The following is a 16,023-nucleotide window of genomic DNA, read 5'->3' on the forward strand; positions in this document are numbered from 1 at the left end:
GCCCCTAGTCGAGACTCGATGCGGTGCTTGTGGTCATGAGTGTGTGTGTGTGTGTGTGTGAGAGAGAGAGAGAGAGAGAGAGAGAGAGAGAGAGAGAGGGACGCAAGTGTAGAGTCCGAACACAGAGAGCGTCAAGGGACTCAAGTGATGCAGGCAACTCATCACTATGTGAAGAATTAAGGGTTGCATAGGGTTCACACTACCATGGACAACCAATTGGTAAATAAAAATGTCATCTTCACCAAAGCCCTCATAAACTTCAAACTTAGTTTTCTTCCTTCACGATTGAAAGGCAACTTCAAATTGATCCCGTCAAATGCAATGTCCGTCACGAGTCAACCCTTCCTACGCAAGGTTGAGAACCACTTGAAGGGAGGAAGGGCGTCAAAAACTATCATTGGGGCCCACGACCACGGACAAACTTCAAATTAAGTTCACATGTCATTAAGTCAATAAAAAGTATCCATGGTCCATCACTAAGATCTCGTATACTTTGAATTTTGTTTTTGAAGGGCAATGTGAAAGCCAACCCTTCTAATGACAGTATACTTTGAATTTTGTTTTTGAAGGGCAATGTGAAAGCCAACCCTTCTAATGACGTAGTTGGATGTAGCCCCTGTGTAACCACCCCCCCCCCCCCCCCCCCCCCCCCCCCCCCCCTTCCCTTATGTATATGGTATGAGTATGAAATAATGAGGGGCTACTCCTATTGTATACGCTTATGTACAAAATCCAAAACCCCCCCTCTTGTACACTCACGTGGTATCGTACGGAAAAACAAAGTCCCCCGGGCATCTAGCCTGATCCACGCCCCAGCTTGAAGACATTTTCCCTGTTGTTGCAATGCAAAAAGGCCGTCACCAGTACTCACAAATTATTCCTAACAAACAAGAAATTCTCCAAACAATCACATCCTACCTAGAATTTCAAAGGGGCTTTGCATGCCTTCTTCCATTTCAAATGTGAAATTGTCCATGAAATCGCTCTAGACATTCATCAATATTTAGCCTTGTGGTTGAAGCCAAAAAGGTTTAAATTATTTAGATGTGTCACATATGATATACCTCCACTTTAGCATTTGGCATTACCAACCATTAACTTGAGGATGCTCTACATGGGTTGTTTTATGAGCTACACATTGACCAGTTGTTGGTTTGTTCATTTGTGTTCAACTATCCTCAATATCTTGTCTAGTAAAGTTGGATCCAAGATGGTTAAGGGTTGGAAAAGACACATTTAAACTTTGCTTTGCTAATGAGGCCCCTTGCCTTCCTTTCTTTAGCATCCTATAGCCTACTTGATCTGGTGGAAGTGACGTTTTCGGTATAGCTTCATCTACAATGTGCACGCAGCCCGTTCGATTTAGATCAAGATCCCGTCCTTGTCCAGTTTGTGAGGTGGTTGCTACGCATGGCTGTTTCATCGAGAGTACTATTTTTTCTGGTATGTGGAACATGCCATGTTGAAAACTATTGCGCCAGCTGAGGACTATCAGAAATGAAAGCAACATTGGTGCAATTCATCTATGCAAAAAATGCTTGAGATCCATAAGATATTTTCTTGAGATGAAGCTGCAAAGTAGACTTTTATAGTTTCTTGTAGGTAGATCATATAACTTCTGGTAGATTAGTAATGTGTCTATCTGGAAAACACTCCTTAAGAGAATCAATGAAACCATGCAGTATTGATTTTGCAGTGCAAAGATCTTACCCCAACTAACTATAAAATGCCAGACTTTACTGTTAGTAGGACCAGACATGTAGGAAAATATATTCATTAGGAATTGCAGAGAGCTGATCTCTTGTTGATACATTTTTTTCTTAATTCCTTTAGTTGACAAAACCAAGGCCCAAGGATATCATTAATTTATTAGTACTTTGTGTACAAATAACATCTACTAGTGGATCAGTGCTTGAACTTCACATTGTCTTGCACTAAATCTAGTAATATTGTGTTCTGCTAATTGTCTTAGATGTAGCTGGTTTCTTTCTTGAATTGTTAGCTTCAGGATTGAGAGTAGAAAAAATGCGAACTACGAGATTGCCAGAGAAATGTATATTTCCCTTGCTGTTGCTTCTTCAGTGCAAAATACATTCATTAATGGATTGCAAACCAAAAATGTAGATGAAGTAATCTACATTCTTAAGTGCCTATGACAACACAACTGAAAGAAATCTTCATGGTAATCTGATCCACCTCTTCAAATGCTATAGCCAAACATTCCTCTTGTGAAACCTACAAGAGTGCATGAGGGAAAGTAAGCCTCTGGCAGATGGAATTTTGCTGACACTGTGCGATTGCAAAATAGGTCGAGATTGATTGCTGAGACTAAGGTTGCCTGCTAGCTTGGTCCCGTCGTGAGGTGTAGTATCTTCTGAGGCAAAAGATCTATTAGTCGATCTGTTATTAACAATTGAAACTAGCTAGCTATGGGTGAGGCAAAAGATGGTCATGCTCTCATGTGCGAGGAGGAATTTCAAATGTGACAGAGGATTAACAAAAAGAAAAAATTCTAAACAAGCGCTATATTTTGTCAAAGAAACTAGGATGTACATAGCCAAAATTTAGCAAGTTTAATAATTTTCTCCAATAAAAGCTTACGGAAATTCAATTGTGTTAATGTTGAGCCTCTTTGACACCATGAACAATGGTTTGAAGCTAGTTGTCTCTCTATTGGGACGAAAGGAAATTGACCATTTACTGAAACCGCAACTGCTCCTTCACCGCCACCACCTCCTGGGAAGCAATATTAATCTACGATGCAGCTGTTTGGGCCACCACATGAGTCTTTTCTTGCAATTAATTTGAGAGCATGGTTGATCAGTACATGATCTGCACATAGTATTGATGATCTCTCTCAAGAACATACACACACACACTGGCTTTTGCTTCGATGTTGCCTCTCTCCTTGAATGCTACTACTGCAATCCCATGACCAAAGAGTGCATTTCATCGATTTTTGATGCCATATGACGGGAACCTTATTGCATGGGGACAAAAACTAGTTTGATACATTTCCACTTCAAATTATGATTGTGACCTAAAATACAACATTTTAAAATTCCCTAGAGTGGAGTACTTTGAAGAGAGTATGTGCCTACCACTTTTCAAAAGAAAATAATGAGGAATCTGGCAAGATTCTTGGTAAGAGGTTGTCTCACGTATGTGTCCAGAAAGGACATAGGAGAAAAAAGAAACGAGCGTGTGCAACAAAGTAGGCAAGCAAAGAGAGGCAACGACAAGCGATAAGGAAGCTAGTCGTGTGGAAGGAAATCGATTTGCATGAGTCTGGAGTTTTTTTTTTCAATGCTATGTTTGAAGGTGTTGATAGATGGACTTGCTAGCTAGCTGGTTTACAGCATCACAACTTCCTTCATTCCCCTCGTACACATGAGCTCGAACTTGTTGCTGCATTTTGAGAAGTGGGTGAGAGAGACCCTTAGAAGATGAGGCAGAGGAGAAATTTCTAGAAGATTCTATCTAATAAAATGGAAGACGAGTGAGAGAGTATCAAATTCCCTTCAAAGAAATTGAATTTTTGTCTAGGGATAATCTTCGTCAATGTGGCTAAAAATTGTTAAGGTGGGAAAAGTGGATGGTAAGAACCTTCCCTTGTCATCAAGAGCCAAACAAAGGGTGCATTTGCAGGAGCACAAATTCTAACCCCGCCCCCCATAGGCAGTTTTGGATCCTTTTGAATATGATAAGCATGATGCAAGCTGCCTTTCTGACATCCACAACATTTCAACAATGCAGATGGAAGAGGGGCTTTGCCACTTTTGTCCAAATCAGCAGAGTTGGGAAGACGATAGTGTTTGTTGGTATTAGCGGGTAGGGCCTAACCAATGATACTAGTTCACGCCCTAGTTAAGCTCTTAGTTTTTGATGTTTGGCCTTATTTGTGCACGAGTGCTACCTACTTTGTAGTTCTTATCTACCAGCAATTGCTGGATGCAAAAACTGCTTTGCTTGCATGTGCATGGTTATGGCTCTATTTTCAAGCTTGCAGCACACTTCGATGTTCACTAATATGGGTTTCTTGCAATTTTCTTTAAGAGCTATGAAGTGGACATTTTTTGTTCACGATCTTTTTTATAAGCGTCTTTTAATGGAATGTAATGTAAGGAAGTTTCATTTATTGATGATATTGTTTCCATCTTTGTCCAGTACTTTTGAATGCTTTTCTTGTAGTAATGTCTGGATTTTGATATTGGGCTCAACGGTTTTGTATAAAACTCACATATTTGGTGAGGTTGGCTATATTTGAGGAGATGTAGAGGTTGTTTTAACAGTTCTTGTAGGTTTGGAGAGACTAGTTAGGTATAGGGAAACCTTGCTTGGGGTTATTGAAATGATTCGTCACTTAATATTAATCTATGCTAAAAGCAATGTGCAGGGTTTGTCAGGAATATTTTAATTGTGCAGCACATTATGTGCTCACTTAGATGCCATCTTGCTTGATAGATTTGAGCTTGTAGATTCTATTTTATTAGATAATATACGGGCTTTGGTGGGTGTAAACCTTGTGCTCAAGTTTGGATAGTTTTCTTATTGTGTTGGTTGTACTTGTTGGAAATTTTGATCGGGTTAATTGTGTCCATTGAAAGTGAAGCGGTAAATTATGGTTGAGCTAATATATGTGCATTGAATTAAACTAATTCCACAAGAGAGATTGTAGAAATGATGAAATGGAGGACTTATAGATTAGATATACCTATCATCTAATCTTCTCACAATTGCATGATCGAGGTAAGTACAAGTGAAAGAATAGCTACAATTTAGATATACTTTGTAATTTGTTAATCATTCTAGATGAGCTCAAAATATCCCAAAGAACTAGTATTGTACTTGATTGTTTCGAAAATTAACTTTTTGGAAATTCTTAAAGCCTTGGCGAGGATATCTTGGATTTAGAAAGGTCCAGTGAAGCATGGTGGAAAAGGCAAAGCAATATCTACAATTGAGTGTCTACTTTGCAAGATTATTTCATCTCAGATAAACTTTAATAATTGAAAAATATGTAGTGTTTACCTCACTTGCTTGGACTGAAACTCTACGATTAATAAATGCTCGATGGGTGGTAGATTGAAGGTTATTTGTTGTTGCTAGCTTGTGCAAGAAACTCAACTTTCATGAAGATAAAGTTAAGTCAAATCCTTCAAGAAATCATATGCTGATTGTGACAAATGATTAACTATAAAATGAGATTGTCAATAATTATAGAGTTTATGCAACATTTTTTTATCACAAAAAATTATATTCCCACATGTGATCTTTTTCTCTCATTTGAAATGTGCAATATTCCTGCTTGGTTTTTTATATGATGTGTGAAATGTGAAATAGGAAAGTGTAATGAGTCTTCATTTATGTGAATTATAAAAACCATTGTTTAAAAAAAATTATGTGTTCTTTTCTCATGTGGGATAAAGAGGCACTCCTTTTTCTCATATATGACACTTTTCTTACTAAGATTCTCTTATGTAAATTTTTTTCCTTCACTATTTCATTGTTGTAATGTATTAAAAGTAGTGTGAAAAAGGTCTTTTCATTCATAAGAATTCTTCTAAAACTTCTTGTTGATCTATGTATAATATGCCTGAGATCCACAAGATATTTTCTTCGAGATGAAGCTGTATTGCAAACTTTTATAGTTTCTTGTAGGCAGATTGTATATTTTCTAGTAGATCGGTAATTTGTATGTCTGGAAAACAACCCGTTAAGAGAATCAATGCAACTAGGCATATTTTTTTGGCTCCTTCAGTGCAATCTTGTTGCTTGATTAATGATTGTCTTGGGCCTTGGTTTTGTACATTGAAGGGATTAAGCAGAAAATGTATCAAAAAGAGGGATCAGTTATTAGCAATTCTTGGTGAATATATTTTCCTACATGTCTGGTCTAGCTAACATTAAAGTCTAGCATTTTGTACTTAGTTGGGTTAAGATCTTTTGCACTGCAAAATCAATATCTACTTGGGTGCATTGAGTCTCTTACAGGCTGTTTTCCAGACATACAAATCACCAATCTCCTAGAAGTTATACGATCTGCCTACCAGAAATATGAAAGTTTGCAATGCAACTTCATCTTGAGAAAATATCTTGTGGATCTCAGGCATATTATGCATAGACACAAGAAGTTTTAGAAGAATACTCATGAATGAAAAAGACCCTTTTTACACTACTTTTCACACATTACAATAGTGAGATAATGAAGGAAAAAATTTTGCATGAGAGAATCTTAGTAAGCAAAGTGTCAAATGTGAGAAAAGGAGTGTCTCTTTATCTCACATGAGAAAAGAACACAGGTTTTTTTTCTCACAATGGTTTTTATAATTCACATAAACAAAAACTCACTACAGCTAGCTATTGCAAATTTCACCCATCATATAAAAAATCACATGTGGGAATATTACATATTTTACATGAGAGAAAAAATCCCATGTGGGAATATAATTATTTGCGATTAAAAAATGATGCATTAGCTGTATGATTTTTGACAATGTCACTTTATATTTAATCATTTTCCACAATCAACATATGATTTTTTGAAAGATTTGATTTGACTTTATCTTCATGAAAGTTGAGTTTCTTGCACATGCTCAAAACAACAAAAAAACTTCAATCTGCCACCCATCGAGCATTTATTAATTGTAGATTTTTAGTCCAAGCATATTTTATTGTTCATTAAAGAGCACACATTCACTAAAATAAATCCAACAATAATGAAGGAGGTAAATACTACATCTTTTTCAATTATTAAAGTTTATTTGAGAAGAAAGAACCTTGCAAAAAAGACACTCAATCGTAGATATTGCTTTGCCTTTTCCACCATGCTTCACTAGACCTTTCTAAATTCAAGATATCCTTGACAAGGCTTTAACACTAGTTTGGTACCAAAACAGGACACTTAAGTGTCCTTTTTTTACAAATATCAACTAAATGCTACTTGCATTAGATGGTGTATTAAAGAAAACCCTTTTGATATAATTAAATATGTTAGCTAGAGGGTCTTTTAAAAAAATAACCTTGCATTTTAGAAGTTACCATGATCAAGAACTATACTCATCAAGTTGAACCTTGTAAGACTGCGATTGATGCTTTAAAGAAATCGACTTTATAAGCTTTAGAAAAAATGAACCGACTTTGTAAAAAAAATTATGTGGCTTTTCCATAGTTGTGCTATCGAGAATTAAATGATTAATGTGCAAAAGAATTCACTTGGGAGTATATTAAATAATGAAAATCTCTATGGGTTTGATATGGTCATTTCAAGCATACCGTTGTATACAAAGAAAAATATGTTTTTGATGTATTTGTGAGTTTTAGAAAGTGACACTTTGCGTGCCCTTTCCAGTGAGAACCAAGGTGGCAAGTAAAAGGGCTTTGGTATGCAACAGTTATTGGATGATTCAAATATTCAAAATTGTGCAAGAGAAAACTTTAATATTTTAGTCCTTGAGAAATAAGCATTCAAAACCTCAAAAAACATCAAGCTTTCCACGTACATCAACTAAATGTATCAAAGTACGTGGTACAAACACAATTGAGGCACCTAAAATCTTGGTTTCAATGTTATTATGGAGGACTCAAGATTTTCAAGAGTTTTTGCACAATAAAAAAATCAAGTGGGGTTTTTGGCTGTTCCAGATGCAATGGCGCTGTTTATGTTGCCAAGTTTCTCACAAATTTTTTGCTGTTTTTCTGTGTAATCTTCTTCGATGAGTGAAGCCTTTGCTTAACTTTGTGGTTGTATCTCGTGTATTTCCTCAATACTGTGTAAACTATTTGCCCCATTGGTGTTGGGCTGAGCTTCATTGAGTCTAAACAATAGCAATTTGCCTCCTTTGAGTTGAATTGATAATGTGTGTGTGAGTGTTGAGTGGGCAAGTGGGAAATCTCTCTCTTCTCACTCATATGTACGTTTCCTGTCTCGGCCAGGCGGGTTGTGTAAGCCAAGTGGTGCCCCATATGTGGATGTGTGTTATTCCAAGAGTGTGTGCCGGCTTATAATAGAGGCTTTGTGTGTGTTTCCAACCCGCTCACATTCTTTTGGCGCCCCCACGGAGGATCTTCTTTGAGTACCTTCAAGTTTGGGATTACAGGTTGTAGATTATAGGTTATATGTTACATGGACAGGTACAGGTACAAGTGATTCACACGCCCGAGTAGAGTGATACACTGACAATGGAAGTCACTTGCAGTTGATGTGGGTATGCATCATTTGGCGCCTGTTTGAGTGCATTGTCTTGTATGATATGTTACTTGTGGATACTGCCATTGTACGCCTTTGTGGAGCCATACTTGGTTTTATTTGGTAGTCCCAACCATTTCTGAGACTTGATCTGGAAGATAGTCATTTTTGAGATTTGACTATATGAGATTTGCATAAGTTTTCATGAGGGTCGATAGCATGAGGTTTTATTGAGCTGGGGATTCTCAAATGTGAGATCCTTTCGATGATACAGGTGGCTGGAGCACCCTTTTCGTGACCTCGCCATAGGCTATGTACTAGTGATTCCTACTTGATGCTCGGGTTCTATTGTTGGCAGGTTATGCATACATATACAGTCTATATTTTGGGTTCTTACTGCTCTACTTCTGGGGAAACTCTACCAAAATTTTTCTCAGTTGTGATGGATGGTTTTTTGGTCTTTTGAGCCATTTATGTTGTTATGCCGCTAAAATTCTGGCAAAATGAGAGGATAAGTTAGATGTGCCTTCTTGGGAGCTGCATGGGTGTCGTTAATGGATGATCAAAACGGACCTCAATTCATTCCTTTTCATTTAACACAAAGAATCCAGATAAATGTTCATGTGTCTAGGAAGATTGTTTTCAACCAACACATAGTCTTTATGTTCGGGCCAAGAAGATTAAGAGAGATACTGGAATGCCCTTTGCATGTTGTAATTACGATTATTAACTATGAAAACTCATTTGATGTGCATGTGTTTGTCCTTATCTAAAGACAAGCTCCATTGAAGTTTCTAGGGATTGAGTTAGTCAAAAGTTTTGGGTTCTTGCACGTGTGTTCGAAGGGGTTCTCAAAGCATCGTAACTTGGGTAGCCATGGCTTTCTCTTATCCGGAATTTCATGGAAGAAGTAATGAAGTTGTGGAATACTTTTTGGAAAAGATGGAGGTTGCCTGCGTTAGCAACCAGATTCATGACCCGGTGTAGATGTTACGTCTTCTCCAGATTTGTTTGAAGAGTGATACACAAGTTTGGTCCAAAGCATTTGAAGAGGAGTTACGTGTGGTTGATCCACCTGTAAGATTGAGTTGGGACAATCTAAGGCATGGATTGGAAGTGGAGTTTGCAAAGACAAAAGATCCTGACAAAGTGTGGCAAGAAGTACAAGGTTTGGTGCAAAAGGAAGGTGAGCTGGTAGATGCGTACATATGTAAGTTTTCATTGGCATCAGAGCGGATGTGTAAGGCCTTAGCACCATAGTACCCCCACCTGACATGATAAAGAAGGACAGATTCTTGGCTGGTCTTTGGGAGAATATACGTTGGAGAGTGGAGCTAAAGAATCCTAGAACATATGAAGATGCATGGAGGTGGCGAGGAACAAAAAGTGGAAGCTGAGGAAAATGAGCCAGCTAGGGTGGAGTCTTCACCCAGGAGGCCTGAGTTTCAGCCTATGGACTCTTTACAAGGTCGCATGCCACTAGGTTCATCATGAACCAGTGGTTTCTATTACTCCTCAATTTATGCCAACAGTGGTCACTACAGCAGTGCAAGATGATGGGGTAAGGCAAGACATGAGGCAAGTGGTAGATTTAATGAAGAATCTGTGCCTAAACATGCTAGGTAATGTGGGAAATAATCGAGGTCGGGGGAGGTTTGCAAATCAGCCATAGGAGATGAAGAAAGACCTAGGAATGGTGTTGGACAAAGCAATGGTAGGTTCTGGAGGCAGACACCCACGTGTTATAATTGCGGAGAGTTGGGCCACATCAGCCTGCAATGTGATAAGCCACCAAGGATGGGGGGAGACTTGTATCCATTGCCAAGATAGGTGCTAACTAGGTCAAATGATTATGGCATTCAAATTAAGGGACAAGAAGGAACCGGTGGATTAACCCAAAAGGAAAAGGGAAAGTGATAAGTGTGGTCACGTTGGAGAAGGCAGCGAAGTTGGAGGATACATTAGTGATGCCTATTGGGAAGAGGAACACAGAGAACAAGGAAGGAAGAAGTGCCCCAGGTCCTAGTAAGAAGAAGGGAAAGAGCCATGAAGGTGAGGATGTCAAGGCCAAGAGGAAACAAAGGGCTCATCGCAAGTTTCATGTTTCATATTTTTCACTAGGGGATGAGCAATTAAGCTATGATTTGAAGGAGGATCTGCAAGCAGGAAGGCAGATGTTACTTTTGGGCAGCTTATAGAGATGGTGCCTAAGCTAAAGCGACAGTGGAAGAGGATGGTTAACCCAATGGAGAAAGAGCTAGAGAGAGGTTCAGTAAAGGTGTTGGCAATGGATGAGCTACCAAACATTTTCCCAATAGTAGATGTGTGGCACAAAAGAAAAAATATGGGACAAGGTTATGTTGATGGCGGAGCCCAAATATGTGTTATAACACACTCATGCGTTGAGAAGATGGGTCTTACAGTGACTGGGGTGTCAGGATTTTGGATCAGATTGGCAAACCATAAGAAAGTAAAATGTTTGGGTGTTGTAAAGAGCTTAGAAGTGGAGGCGTATGATGCAAAGGCAGTGGTTTATTTTTATGTGATGACAGCGGGGTTTGGAGCATATCCTATTATACTGGGCAGACCATGGTTACGTGTAGTGGGAGTTGTTCAAGATTGGAGACGTGGTACGATTAGCCTCTATGGAAAGACAGGTGCCAAGAAGCTATATAATATGGACACAAGAAAATTATTGGAAGACTTTATGAATATGAGGATGATTTTAGTGATGAAGACTATTCCATAGTGACTGATGAGGACAGTGATAGTACTACCAGCAGTGATGAGGATGTTGATGTTGCATTTCTTTTGATGGACAAAGAAATCCAGGAGTCTGGTTTAGTTGCATTTGCAAATGTGGTTGAAGATGAAAGTGAAGGGCCTTATGAAGTGATTGAAGGCCTAATGTAAAGCAAGGTTGAATTGTCAAAGAAGCATGAATTGATGACACAAATGATCAGTGGAGACCTCTCAGCTATGGAGAAGGAGATATATTTGCACATGCTGGCTAGTTTTCTTGATTTGTTCATTACGTCACATGAAGAAATTAGAGGGTTCAAAGGAGAAGAGATGCATATAGAGTTGAAAGAAGGTGCTAAGCTAGTGCGACAAAGGATAAGAAGGATGGGTCAAGAGCAAATGGAAGCCTTGCGGGAAGAGGTGGACAAGTTATTGAAGGCAGGGTTCATAGTCCCAGTGGAGACCACAGAATGGGTGAGTCCAGTAGTAGTCAGTCCAAAGAAGGATGGAAAGTGGAGGATTTGTGTAGATTTTAAACCCTTAAATGCAGCCACTAAGAAGAACCCATATCCTCTCCCATTCATCGATCAGATCTTGGATTCAGTGGGAGGTTATGAGAGGTACAATGCGTGTGATGGTTTTTCGGGCTATTTTCAATTGAAGATGCTCTTAAAGACCGAACGAAGACAACTTTCATTATGCCATGGGGCTGCTATTGCTACACGGTATTGCCATTTGGGTTGTCAAATTGACCATCTTTCTATAAAGAGAGAGCAAATTGGGTATTGGAACCATTCATTGGTGGTTGTGTTAAAGCTTTTATGGACAACTTCTGTGTCTACAACAATAGGGATGAACACCATGAGAAGCTGCAGACAGTATTGGCTCGATATGATGAATGTGGAGGACAACTAAATCCAAAGAAATGCCATTTAGCACAACCAAGGGTGAAGTTATTGGGACATATGGTGTCAAAAAATGGCATTGAGGCTGATCCAGACAAGGTTAAGTCTATTATTCTTCTTCCATCACCTACGAGTACAAAGCAAATGGCAACCTTTATACACAAAGTGAAGTACATGGCGTGTTTTATTCCATTGTCTTCGCAGCTCCTTTATCCATTACAACAAGTGGCAAAGCATGATCCATTGCAATGGGATGACAAGTGTGAAGAAGTGTTTCAAGAGGTGAAAGAAGTGTTAGGGGGGTTGTCAGCCATGCAGGCTCCTGATTGGGAGAAAGTTTTTTATGTAAATCCATCAGTACGAAATGATGCCATTGGAGCCATGCTATTGCAAAAGGGAAAGGGCAGCCATTGTATGAGGCCAGCATATTGTCCAAGCGGAGTGAAGCTGGTAGCAGAGAGAAAATTCTCGGAAGTAGAGCTAGTGATGGCCAATGTAATATTTTCTTGTCGATGATTTTTTCATTACTTCCTACCACGACCTTTTGTTTTCTTCACGAGTTACATCTTTTTGCCATAGTTAATTAATGGTACTAACATGTCAAATGTGGTCAAGAAATGGGTAATTGAGCTGCAAGAGTTTGAGTTCTCTTTTTTAGTGGAAGGCAATACAAGAGATACCCTAGCTGATTTGTTGACTTACAAGGAGAATCCCCTCCTTGTTAAGGAAGAGGTGGTGAGAAGGGTAGTTGAAGAAGTGCCACAGATCAGCAATCCACATGTGTTGTTCTTTGATGGCTCATACAGAAAGATCCATGATGCGGCTTCACCGGTATAGCACTTTATGATCCAGAGGGGAAGCTAGTATGCAAGAGAGGGTCCAAATTGGATGCGCATAGTAACAATGAGGCTGAATATGCTACTTTGGAAACCGGATTACATATTTGTTTGAAGCATGGGATTAGAAGGTTGAGCATAAAAGGTGATGCCTTGTTAGTTGTGAAGCAAGTATTGGGTGTGTAAAAAAGCAAGAACACTTCATTGAAGGAAATGTGTTTTAGAATTAAAGGCCTGTTAAAAAAGTTTGAAGCATGGAGCATCAGACACATTGAACGTGCTCTACATGGAGAGACACATGAAGCAACTCAAAGCATGATTGGGGAGATATTTGTGTTAAGGACTAACTTACCTCTTTATCATGGCCGGGAAAGTTTGGCTCAAGAAGAGCAGTTTTTGCTAATAGGAATGATTTCAAAGGACATTCAGAAGTCTAAGAAGTATGGTTTTGTGCATAGAGAATCCAGGTACAAATTGATTGGTGATGTCTTGTACATGAAAGGGGCTGATCTCGTGTAGAGACGTGTACCTTGGCGGGAGGAGCTTTATAGAGTGTTGGAAGAGAATCATGAAGGTGCATGTGGCGGACATTTTGCTCTAAAGATCCCCTTGCATATATCTTGCAAGAGGGGTATGTATGGCCTAATTTGCACAAGGATGCTCACCATTAGTGTAGGTCTTGCAATAGGTGTCAATCATTTGGGAAGAGAGTGTTGAAGCCAGAGCTACGAAAAACCATTATGGCGTTTGATGTGTTTGAAAAGTGGGGGATTGATGCAATAGGCCCATTACCTATCACAAGCAGGGGCAAAAGCTATATTTTGACTACACTGGATTATCTCTCTAGATGGGCAGAGGCTATAGCAATAGAACAAATCACTACAAAGGATGTGGCATAATTTGTGTACGATGAAATATGTTGTTGCAAGTTTGGGGTGTCACTAGAGCTACTTTCAGACAAGGGGCCATGCTTTAGAGATAAACTATTGGACTTTTTATCCGCAAAGATGAAGATTAAGCACCAACATACCACTCCTTATTGTCTGCAGTGTAATGACTTAAATGAAAGATTCAATGGTGAGTTGGTACAAATTCTTTTGAAAGTGACAAAGCATCAAGGAAAGAATTGGGATTTGGAATTGCCTAGTGCATTATGGGCTTACCGTACTTCGGTAAAGACAGGTAGAGGGTTTACTCCATTTCATTTGGTATATGGAAAGGAAGCACTATTCCCTATGTAAGTAGAGTTGCTTGCGGTCAAGATGCTAGAGAAGTTGCTTGGGCCACCTAGTGATGCATTCAAAGAGAGGCTCTTACAATTACAAGAGGTTTAGCTGGATAGGATGAGCGCATTGGAACATTATGAGCAAATGCAAGATAAGTCTTTAGCAAAGATAAATGAAAAGGTCAAAATTAAGGGTATCAAGAAGCATGAATTGGTTTTGTGCTACAACAATAAGCTGGACAACACCTTCCAAAAGAAGTTTCAAGTTAAGTGGGAAGGCCCTTTTAAGGTGGTCGAGTGTTTCCCCAATGGTACATATCAGCTGGCTAACATGGATGGAATCCTACATAAGTCAAGGGTAAATGGACTGCTTCTTAAATTATATCATGCCAGGTTAATGATGGTGGAGCAAGATGAGCTGTCTGGGGAGAAAGTAATGTTGGTGAGGGATGAGGAGACTTGTGACACGGCAAGTCTCATATCCCTTTTTGCTGCTGCTGCTGCTCGTGAATGATCTAGCAGGCTAGGGGAACTATGTTAGGAGTTTTTTGGAGCAAGGGATTGTATATATATATATATATATAAATGCATGGTGCATAAAATAAAGAATTGCCCATTCTTCAGAGCCAGGTGGTTACGTGGGGTCCACATGTGTACAAGTAGGGCAGGGTGTACATAGTGCATCAATTTTCATTATCACGACTATCAGTGTGTTTTTCTATAATAAGAGGATTTTGCGGTGCGTAAAAGTTCTCAAGGAATCTATCGGAAGGCCGACGACATGAGGTAAGCAGGTGCATTAGATGGCATTGAGTGACGTCAGGTGGTCAAATGGGATCAAGTCTTGCACGTGGGTAAGTGAAGACACAGCGGGGCTTTTTTTGTGATGAATTATGCAAAAGGTCATCATGAGGACCATATTTTGGGGCCACTTCACGTGGTGGTGGGATGCATTATTGAAAAAAGTTGAGGGCCAGGTGTGTCGATGGATGCAGCAGGGTGACAACTATGCACTGCGAGGCCACTTTTTGGCATGTTCGGGGTCCGTTTGAGGTCAACTAAAAGGCCAAAGGTGCCCAAGTAATAAAGCTAAGTGTGGAAACTGAAAAACCTGAGAGAAAAACTATAGAAAAGATGGAGAAGAGGAGCAATACCTGCAGCTCAGTTTTTGCTCATTTTGGAGCATTTTTTGGCCCTAAACAGTTCATCTGAGTTTGGATTTGAGCACTGTGCCATTGTAGGGTGGGGTTTTCGGCCATTCCGGACGCAATGGTGATGTCTATTTTGCCAAATTCCTCACAAATGATCTGCTAGTTTTCTGTGTAATCTTCTTTGATGAGTGAAGCCTTTGCTTAACTTTGTGGTTGTATTTGGTGTATTTCCTCAATACTGTGTAAACTATTTGCCCCATTGGTGTTGGGCTGATCTTCATTGAGTCTAAACAACAACAATTTTCCTCCTTTGAGCTGAATTGATAGTGTGTGTGTGTGTGTGAGTGTATATGTGTGAGTGTGAGTGGGCAAGTGGAAAATCTCTCTCTTCTCACTCCATCTGTGTGTTTTTTGTCTCGGCTAGGCGGGTTGTGTAAGCCGAGTGGTGCCCCATAATGTGGGTGTGTGTTATTCCAAGAGTGTGTGTCGGCTTATCATAGAGGCTTTGTGTGTGTTTCCAACCCACTCACAACGTACTCCTTCTGTTGAGCTTGAGTCATGGAAGACGGAAGTGGTTAACTCGGGACTTTCACAAAGCATGAGGTTTGCTTGTGTGTGTTTGTGTGTGTGTGTGTGTGTGTGTGTGTGTGTGTGTGTGTGTGTGTGTGTGTGTGTGTGTGTGTGTGTGTGTGTGTGTGTGTGTGTGAGAGAGAGAGAGAGAGAGAGAGAGAGAGAGAGAGAAAGAGAGAGAGAGAGAGAGTAGGTTAGGTTTAAGAATAGATTTTGGATTCAGTATTTATATAAAAGTTTAGCTTTAAGCTTACGGTTTAAATTTAGAGTTAGGTTATGGTTATGTTTGCAATAGTTTGCATGTAGCTCACATCAGTTTAGGTATGTAGTTGTTTGCAAGCTCACAAGTGCGGCAAACATCTCTCTCTCTTTCTCCCTCTCTTTCTCTCACGAATGCGGCATTAGG

This window comes from Adiantum capillus-veneris, chromosome 24, assembly GCF_014529385.1.
Source record: "Adiantum capillus-veneris isolate H3 chromosome 24, ASM1452938v2, whole genome shotgun sequence".
NCBI classification, from domain to species: Eukaryota; Viridiplantae; Streptophyta; class Polypodiopsida; order Polypodiales; family Pteridaceae; genus Adiantum; species Adiantum capillus-veneris.